Genomic DNA, 10,510 nt, shown 5'->3' with positions numbered 1-10,510 from the left:
ATTGCGCCTCCTTCTCCGGCAGAGCATCTGGTGGATTTGAACCGTGTTCCTCTGGGATTGCAGTGCAGCTTCTTGCCACTAGGCCACCAGAGCTCCCCCATTAAAATTATTTTTAAAAAATTAAAAAAAAAAAATAGGAGGACTTTGGGTTTAGGAGATAGATGATGACATAATTTTGAAATGCCCACAGGATATCCATGTGGTGATGTCCAGGAGACAGCGGCATTTATGGGACTGGTGATAGGGAAATCATTCAGAGCTGGAAAACACACACTCAGAAATCATGGGCATATGGATGCCCAGAGAAGCACAAAGGTAAGTGAGGTCCCCAGCAGCTGCATAGGGTGAGAGGAAAGCCTACGGAAGGAGGGGAAACCCTTTCAAGGGTAGAGAAGGAAGGGGTAAAGAAGACCTGCATCACAATGCTGCTTGTCAGGGAGTCTTCTACCTCCTTTACACTGTTAAGGCATTTCCTCCTCACAAAAGCCCTATGAGATAAGTGCTGTGTTGTTGTTATGTATTACTGAGTTGGAACCAGCTCATAATGAACCCTCCAGCAAATATGCAGGATCTATAAATAGCACAGGAGAAGACTATCTTTCTCCCACGGAACAGCTAGTGGATTAGAACCATGTAGCTTTGGGTTGGCAGTACAGCTGCTTACCACTAAGCCTCCAGAGCGCCTAAGAAGTAAGTGTAAACTCCCCCCATTTTACAGATGAGAAGCTGAGGCATGAGGAGGTTACATGTCTTCTCAAGTGGCACAGCTGCAATTTGAATCCTGGAATCTGGTTCCAGCATTCATGTTCTGAATCCCTAGACCTCTCCAAAATGAAGACAAGAGCCCAGAAGGGACAACTACCACCAGCATCATGATCTAGGCTGTAAAAATCTTTTGAGATTATCTTTAAGATGGGGGGGAGGGAATCTATTAAAAATGAAAAGCAGAAGCTTCAGCTGTTTCCTCATAGCTGCTGGGGTCAAAAAAAGAGCCCAGAGTGACAATTTTTCTTGGTCAGTGTTGAGTTTGCTGTAACCAAAGCACAACATTTCAGGAAAAGACAGTTCTCAGAAAAAAAAAATTTAAAAAAAAATGAAAAGCACTAGACTATTCAAAACTGAAAAACAATCATTTTTTTTCAAAAGTTTTTCTTTTTTTCAGTTTCTCCAAATCATGGATCTGAATATAATCTCTGATCTTCCAGAATTATCATGGCTACATCCTTCATTCCCTGGAGCAAAAGAGCCAACTGGTTACCTTCCTGGTACCTGAGCCCAGGCCCACTCTCTGCTACTATCACCTGTGCACTGCTGCTAAGGGCAGCCTGGCCCAGTCACAGTCCTCCTCCCAGTCCAGTCACCAACAAGACAGAGAAATCGGAACAGGAGTTTGGGAACTGGCCACTGCTGACAACAGACGAAGCCACTGCATAATAGCAGTTTATCGATAAAAAGCCCTGGTGAAGGTTAAGTAGCAAAAAAAGTTGGTAAAACCCATGGCTGTTAACCTCAAAGTCAACAGTTTAAACCAACCAGTTACTCCAAAAGGGAGAAAGATGTTCACATCAAGTGTCAGAATCAATTTGACAGCAGTGTTTAGTGATTAGCTGGTTTTATCAAAAGCTGTAATCCTGGAAGAAAGTAAAAGTCTGATGAAAGCCATGGACCCTTCCTTCTATGAAGTGCAAACATGCAAAGACACATCATTTGGCATTAGACAAATTCCTTTAGTCATCACTAAGGTCTTTTTACTCCGGTGAATAGTTTATACACTGGAAGCAGTTTTGCTGCAACTTTCTTCTCAGAAAGAAGAAAGCTGGTCAGTCCAAACCACTGACTTTCAGTTGACTGTTAAACACTTAGCCAAAGCACCACCAGGACTCCTCAGCCTCCTAGCCCAGGCCTGGATATGCCCGGTACTATAGCTTACCACCAAAAGAATGGGTTAAAATAGAAGGAAGATTGGAACAGAAACAGTAACAGCCTAATACTAAGGTGGGAGATTGAGAAATAGGTGATAACAAAGAACACAAAGTACTTAGGAGAGACTACTTAGGGATACCTGCTCTAGGTCTTTTTCTGGAGTGGTCCACGTCTACCCCCAAAAATGACAGTCAGATGCAAAACTCTGAGTGATATCCATGCCAACTTCTTTATACATGGCATTTAATTAAACATAGGGCTTTCTGGTGACCTAGCAGGTCAGGAGTTGTGCCATCAACCCAAAGGTGGTGGTCGTTAGGTACCATCAAGTCCAGTATGACTCACAACAACCCTGTGAACAACAAATCTGAACCCTGTCCTATCCTGTGCCATTCTCATCATCTAGGGCACACTCGAGTCCACTGCTGCAGTGACTGTGTCAATCCATCTTGTTGGGGTCTTTCTCTCCTTCACTGATCCTCTACCTTTCCAAGCAAGAAGCCCCTTTCTAAGGAATAGCTTCTCCTAGCACTAAGTCCAAAGTATGAGAGTCAAAGCTTTGCCATCTTTGCCTCCAAGAAGCACTCTGGCTGCACTTTTTCCAAGACATACCTGCTTGTTCTTTTGGAAGTTCATGAGATATTCTGTACTCTTCTCCAATACCACAACTCAAAGGCATCAACCCTTTTTCTATCCTTAGTTACTGCTCCGTTATCAGATGAATAGTAAGTGAATGAAAAGACCTTGGCCTGAATCAGAGGCACATTAATCTTCAGATTAACACCACTGTTCTTCAATATTTTGCAGAGAAACCTGACAACAGATTTGGCCAATGAAATACATCTACTCATCCCTGACTGCTGGTACCATGGGTGTTAATAACGGATTGAAGAAAGATGAAATCACTAACAACTTCAATCCTTTCTCCAACTATTATTTTGGTGAAGACTTTTGTTTTCTTGCTGTTGAGATGTAATCCATATTGAAAGTTATAATCTTTGCTCTTCTGCAGCAACGTTTCCTCACTTTCAACAAACAAGGTTGTGTCATCTATATTAAGCAGGTTGTTAATGAGTGTTCCTCCAATTCTTGTTCATAGAGTCTGACTTCACAAATAATTTGTCCCACATACAGACTGATATAGAGATATAGAGAAAGGATATATCCCTAATGCACACCCTTCTTGATTTTAAAGTATGAAGTGTTCCTTTGCTGCATTCAGACAACAGCTTCTTGGTCTAGATACAGATTTCATATTAGTATAGATAGAGCTTTCACATGAGCAGTTCCAATCCATCAACTGTTCCTCGGAATAAGGTTGTGCAATCTCTTCCCATGCTGTGAACTGCCTCTGAAAACCAGCTGGAAGGTCAGCTATGAGTCAGCTGGTACACAGTAACAACAATTATACATAAAGTTGTTCTAGTCGTTTTTGGATAATCTTGGATAATACAAGATTTTGCTTGTATGTGATATTAGTAATAATGGTTGATAATTTCCACTCTGTTGGATCACTTTTTAACTTAACCTTCATCTCTCAAATCAGATCTTGACAATGGTAACTAAAAATGTTTAAACAACTTTATCTTCTAAATTTCAAATATATGTAAACAACTGGAACAATTTATTGACAGAGAACTACCAGAAATACAAAGAGTTCACAGAAGCACTAGGGATAAGTCAGATCCAGAAGAATGTCTATTTTATGTTTTACTGATGATGCAAAAGCATTTGGCTATGTGGATCACAACAAAGTGTGGCTAACCTTGAGAAGAATGGGAATCCCAGAACACTTGATTGTGCTCATGCAAAACCTATACTCAGATCAGGAAGCAGTCATGAGAACAGAGCAAGGAAGCACTGCATGGTTCAAAAGAAAAAAAGGAATGAATCAGAGATGCATCCTTTTCTCCATTCCTTTTCAATCCATATGCTGAACAGATCATTGTGGAGGCTGGTCTTTATGAGGAGAAATATGGCATCAGGATTGAAGGAAGACTCATCAACAACCTGTGTTACGCAAATGACACAACCCTGCTTGCCAAAAAATGAGGAGGACCTGAAGCATGTGCTCCACAAGGTCAAAGACCAGTCTTCAATATGGATTGAAGTTCAGCATCAAGAAAACAAAGATTCGGGGAGCAACTGGTGGCCTAGTGGCAAGAAGTTGCACTGCAATCCCAGAGGCGTGCAGTTCAAATCCACTAGATGCTCTGCTGGAGAAGGAGGAGCAATCTCCTCCTGTACCAGTCAAATCTGATTTGATGGTACACACACACACAAATAATAAAAATAAAATTTTTTTTTAAAAAAAAAAACAAAGATTCTCATGAACGCTCATGTTTATTGCTGCATTGTTCACAACAGCAAAGAGATGGAAGCAACCCAAGTGCCCATCAACAAAGGAACAGATAAAGCAGCACTGAAAAACAAAGAACTCATAAAATATTACACAAAATGGGTGACCATGGAGGACATTATGCTGAGTGAAATATCTCAATGAAAAAAGGACAAATGCTATATAATGCCACTGTTATAAACAGAACTGGCATGGGAGTTGGGGGAAAACTAAAAGAGAGGATAAATAATGAACACTGCATTTAAATACATGAAGGAAAGAACTGTCTAAAAGAAATAAATGATTAAGTATTATTGGCATGACATGAGTCCAGAATAAAAGCTGCATAATAAAGTGGACTGGCGGGTGGGGGTGGGGGTGACCTGTATAACAATAGAAGATTTTTTTCCCCAAAGAGAAAAGCAAATTTCGGGACAACAGGGAGAAAGGGAGGAAAATGTGCAACAATGAGTGAATTGAAATCCAGGTTCTCTAGAAATGTTCATTAAAATCTCAATTAAAAAAATTCTACTTTTCCTGTGAGCGGCTTCAGGTAATCGGCCAACATGGTTCGCTACTCGCTTGACCCGGAAAACCCCACAAAATCATGCAAATCAAGGGTATGCATATCCGGAAAGCCACCAAGTATCTGAAAGATGTGACTTTGCACAAGCAGTGTGTGCCCTTCCGACGATACAACGGTGGAGTTGGTAGATGTGCCCAGGCCAAACAGTGGGGTTGGACACAGGGTCGGTGGCCCAAAAAGAGTGCCGAGTTTTTGCTGCATATGCTTAAAAATGCTGAAAGTAATGCTGAACTTAAGGGTTTAGATGTTGATTCTCTGGTCATTGAGCATATCCAGGTGAACAAAGCTCCCAAGATGCACCCCCACACATAGAGAGCTCATGGTCGGATTAACCCCTACATGAGCTCCCCCTGCCATATTGAGATAATCCTTACTGAAAAGGAACAGATTGTTCCTAAACCAGAAGAGGAGGTTGCCCAGAAGAAAAAGATCTCCCAGAAAAGACTGAAGAAACAAAAACTTATGGCTCGAGAATAAATAAATCATTAAATAAAATTAAAACTTTAAAGCTGAAAAAAAAATCTAAGGGGAGCTCTGGTGGCCTAGTGGCAAGAAGCTGCACTGCAATCCCAGAGGCACATGGTTCAAATATACCAGATGCTCTGCCGGGAAAGGAGGGACAATCTCCTCCTGTACCAGTCAGATCCGATTTGATGGTACACACACACACACAATAATAAAATAATTAAAAAGAAGAATGGATCCCTTGTGTTGTGGTGCTGGAAAAGAGTACTTAGCATACCATTGGCTGCCAAGAGAATAAACATACTTGTCCTGGAGAGGAAAAAACCATATTGCTCCTCAGAGGCAAGAACTGTGAAGCTCCATCTCACATACTTTGGGCATGTTGCCAGCAGGGAACAGTCCCTGGAAAGGACATCATATTTGGAAGGGTGGAGGGTCAGTGCAGGAGAGGACCACCTTTTATGAGATGGACTGAGACAGTGACTGGGGTAATGGAGGTAAGTGTATCAGAGACAGTGAAATTGGTGCAGGAGTGGGCAGGGTTCAGAGGGTCACTATGAGTAGTAGTCAACTCAATGGCACATAACAGCATTTCAAAGATGACAAACCTATATAAAATGTCCATGAAGCCTAAAGAAATAACCTAACTCTTCAATTTGCACTATAAATTTGCACCTAAATTTTCATTTTTCTATGTACAGGTATTGCAAGTCACTCAAGTCACTCATGCAATGGCATGATGAGTGATCTAAGTCTGGGGCTCAAATGGAAAGTTAAAGGGTCTAAGAATAAAATCAGTAGCACATGTTTATCGGATACATACTTCTTTCTGGGAACACTCTACACCCTTTCTATCAACAAAGGCATTTAATCCTTCCATAGTTCTACCCTAGGAGCTAAGTACTATAACTACACTCTTTAAATGCATGGGGAAACCAAAACTCTACATGATTAAGGATGTTGCTGAGGACATCACACAGCTAGAGCATGCATTATGGTGTGATGGGAAACAATTATTAGTAGTAATTACTAACAGTAATAGCTCACTATGTTCTTAACAGATAAAGAGTTCACACAATAATCCTCTGAAGTATGACTGCTTCCAATGCAAAAGAGAATCCTGAATCTTGGAAATTCAGGATTACACAATAAGAACGCAATAGCGTTCAGAGTTCCCAGCTTGAAGGAAAGAGCAAGTGAAATGTGAAAATGCTTGGGTTTGCAGTTCCATACTAGCAATACACAGCTATAAAATTAAAAAATGTTCACGATTCCAAGAGGACATGGCTCCTAGATGCTGGGTCCCTTTGATTATGTGTCCCTTTCAGACATAGATGAAAAGGGTAAGAACTGAGATGTCATTTTCAAATTGCATTATATTACCTTTTTAAGTTTGGTAACTTTTTGAAGAATCATTTGACAACAAACAGCACAAGATATTGAAAAAGACAAAATACAGTGGCAAATCTCCTTCCCATCTTGTCCTGTCTAGAACCTGCCTAGGCTCTAGACTTCATGGGCAATCCATGTTACCATTTTCATGTTATTTTTACAAGGGCAGAGGGGTTTTAGGATTTCTTTTTCCTAATGCATTAACACCAAAAAACAAAAACTGTTTTTTTAAACACACACACACACCCTCAAAAAAAACCCCAAGCCAGTATCATCCATACTGTTCATATCATACTTTACACGTAATAGCTTAGCTTAGAGAGACTGTGAAGATAATGCAGTATAGGGCAAGGTTCAGATTCGTTGTTCATGCATCATCATGCACCATAATGGATTCAACAGCAACTAATAACAATACAGCTTGAAGATATATGAATATGTCTTAGGCATATGGTTCGAATCCACTAGCTGCTCCCCAGGAGAAAGATGGGCAATCTCCTCCCATGCAATTTACTGCCTGAAGAAACCCGCTGGAGGGTCAGCTATGGGTCAGTTCTGACTCCAACTGTACATAACAATTACATAATGTTTTAATCTGTCAAGAATACTTCTGACTTGTTTTCATCATGAATACACTTTTCATTAGTACAGACCAAAAATTTGTATCAGTGGATACCCAGGAAGGAAAGGGAAAAGGGAATGTAGTGGTATATCAGATTCTGACTGACTAAATGCAGGGTTGCAGAGCTGATGAATGCAATTGTTGTCAATAAATTGTAAAAATTTCAACTGGAAGAATTTGTGCAATTAATTTGTTTGCCAAAAAGAATTAAGTAAATCATCAGAAATCATTTTGATCCCTTTCATCATCGTTCACTCCAGCACAGAAGGTGGCCAGCATCAACCTCAGCAGCATGAGACCACATCCTCGACCATGCACCATTCTCTGCTTCTCCCCAACCCCATCGTCAGCCCTCCACTCCATTCATGCCTGAAAGCTGAAAATCACAGTTGGAAGCACTGTTGATCTTACTTACTCGTGACTGCCAATATTCAGGCATTTTTAAAAAAAACTACAGACTCATTACACAGAGAGAAAAGAATAACCATTTCCTTGGGTACTTATTCACAAGAGTACCTTAACTGAGGAGTAAGCGGCTTGGAGTCATTTTCCCCTTGGTATTTTTGCTTAGTATTGATGTTTCCTTTGGTGCTTTGGTTTAGGACGAAGGGGAGCATAGGCACTATTTTATATATTCTGGTCTAACGTTTGAGTAATGTCTGACAGAACCATAAAGTTCTTCTTGAAATAAGATCACCAAAAACAAAGAACTACAGAAACTGAGCATTCTGGCTCCAAAGTATGCACTTTAATTAATCTATCATTTCTTTTCATTTAAAAAACAAGTAACTCCAATCTGAAAATACATCTCAGGAATGTTTTAACAGTATTTACAACTGAAAGAAAGAATAAAATTCCCCTTCTCTCCCTTTATCTTTCAGCTTGCAAAAGTAATGTTACTCTCTTCCACTTTTCCAAAATAAGCATTGATAATATACTGCAATTCTTCTAGCTGTTTGGTCTTTTTTTTTAAGTAATAAATACAGGAGGGAAATATTAGAAAGTATTTCTTTAAACTCAGATGTTTTCCACTGATCAAAAGGCAGGTATAAAACAAACATGAATTAAAGCAGTCACATACCTACATTCTTAAGTAGTTAACAGGTGGTAATTCACACATTAGGAAGCATTGATTTACATTTTGTATTTCTACTCCTGGTATAACTTGAGCAATAATTATACTACTCCAAATTCCGGGAGATTCAGACATATAATCTCAAACGTCACATGCATTTTTTAAGAAGTAGGCAAATGTATACTTAATGTATGAAGACCAAAGTGACTAAAATTAAATTCCATATACAATCCCAATTTCTTTACGTTTTAGGGAACTTGTTAGGAACTTTGATGGTGCAATCAACTGCTAACTGAAAGGCTAGCTGTTCAAACCCACCAGGAGAAAGATGTAGCAGTGTTTTTGTAAAGACTGAAAACCCTGGAAAGGTACTCTGTCCCTACAGGGTTGTTCTGAGTCAGAACTGGCTTGCAAGCGGTGGTTTGTTTCTTAGAACCTGTTGGTATACTCATCTGTATCCCAAAGAGTACGGATGGAGCCCATCAGGTACCGGCACAAAAGCAAGTAGTTGTTGTTGTTATGTGCCGTCGAGTTGCCTACGACTTATAGCGACCCTATGTACAACAGCCCTAAACACTGCTCTAGCCTGTGCCTAAGAGAAATATCCTTGTATATAAGATCCTCCAGTTCCTATGGTTCAGGATTCCTAGGTGGGCTACCCACACAAGCTCTCCAACTCTACAGGGAAAATGGCTACAAAATCTGTCAAATTGGCTTTATTCTCACCAATATAAGCAACTCGCTCATTAACCAACAGAAGCAGCAGGAACATAAATGAAGATGAAAATTTACCTAAAGATTTCCCGTAAGTCGAGGTATTTCGGTTACAGCAACTCTCTTAGCCTCTGATTTCCCTACTGCATAGACCTGGAATTCCACAGAGGACAGCTACTCAATTCTTCTAACTATGCCAGCACCAAACCCCAGGGAAAGCTACCTGCCCCATCTGCAGGAGGGCTTCCTTCATTCCTTATCTTTCTCTGTCCTTCCTTAAGCTCTGTCCTCTGCTTAGCCCTAACAGAGTACTTGAGGTCATCTTCGCACAAAGGATGGAAAGAAGAAAAAATAAATTGCCAATGAGAGCTTTTTTGTTCTAAAGCTCATTCCGTCCACAGCGTCCAAAGAGCATTTACCCCAGGAGATGAAACCTGGCACACAATGCTACATGGTAAGGGGGGAAAAAAATGCATAAAATCTCATACACAAAACTAGAAGGACACAGAAGCACCAACAGAGCTGGTCAAATAGACCAAAAAGTCTAAGAATATTCTGACATGAAGTTTCAGAATAAACAAATGGTTAATGACACATCTTTTGTAACACATGAATCAGCTACTGATTTGCAAGAGTGGGACACACCCTAGTACCTATGACTCTCAAGTACCTATTTCAAAGTGGACCTTGAGGTCTGCATTGCCAAACCATCTTACTGGGATAGGAGTAGAACTTTACAACTGTATGGGTTGTTAAAAATTTAAGTGGAAACTGAACAAATCATGATGATGGAAGTTAATCTGAGAACTCTCTTTACATTTGAACACCCCAAAAAAAAGAGTAGCAATACAAAATCAGGAGTAACCAATTGGTTCCTAGGAAGTAAATGCAATAATCATTTTGGGAGGTGAGGAGTATCAAAAACGGAGATTGTGCTGAAAACTGGAGAATGATCTCAATCTTACATAAAGACGCACAAAATGAGGCCATTAATAAAAAAACCCAACAAACATGTCTTACCTTAAGAGGCATCCAAACAGCATTCATAGTGTCAAGAATAGTTTAGACAATGCTCAGAAATGAACAAGAAGGGAGTCTTCAAAATTCCCCCAAGTCACAACGTATGAGCAGGTAGAAAAATTTTGTTTGAAGGTTACCTAAAAGAGAAGAAAACTTCCATTTAGACTGAAAAAAATTACTCAAGAAAAACCAAAGTACTTTCAGAACTCAGTGCAAAGATTTTAAGCACGATCTGTCTCACTATCCTCAAAAGATATCAAAATACAAGGCTCCTTTCAGAAAAGGGCAAACTGTATCTCTGTCTGTATATACACACATGAACACATCCTAGATAAGAATTTTTAAAAACTAATCTTCTTCTGTTGCTGTTATCAA

General features: G+C 39.9%; 1 protein-coding gene across 1 annotated transcript in view; it reads right to left on the bottom strand.

Moving 5' to 3' along the window:
• The window catches only part of KANSL1 (KAT8 regulatory NSL complex subunit 1), a 192,140-nt gene extending 181,871 nt beyond the window's left edge, over positions 1 to 10,269 (bottom strand). Inside the window, exon 1 of the mRNA XM_006897809.1 lies at positions 10,136 to 10,269. The gene's annotated coding sequence lies outside the window, so the exon portion shown is untranslated. The remainder of the gene's footprint in view (positions 1 to 10,135) is intronic.
• Positions 10,270 to 10,510: the final 241 nt, after the last annotated feature.

The sequence above is a fragment of the Elephantulus edwardii genome, unplaced genomic scaffold (assembly GCF_000299155.1).
Source record: "Elephantulus edwardii isolate Elephantulus edwardi_28Jun2011 unplaced genomic scaffold, EleEdw1.0 scaffold00216, whole genome shotgun sequence".
Lineage (NCBI taxonomy): Eukaryota > Metazoa > Chordata > Mammalia > Macroscelidea > Macroscelididae > Elephantulus > Elephantulus edwardii.
This window is presented reverse-complemented; position numbering and strand designations above follow the sequence as displayed.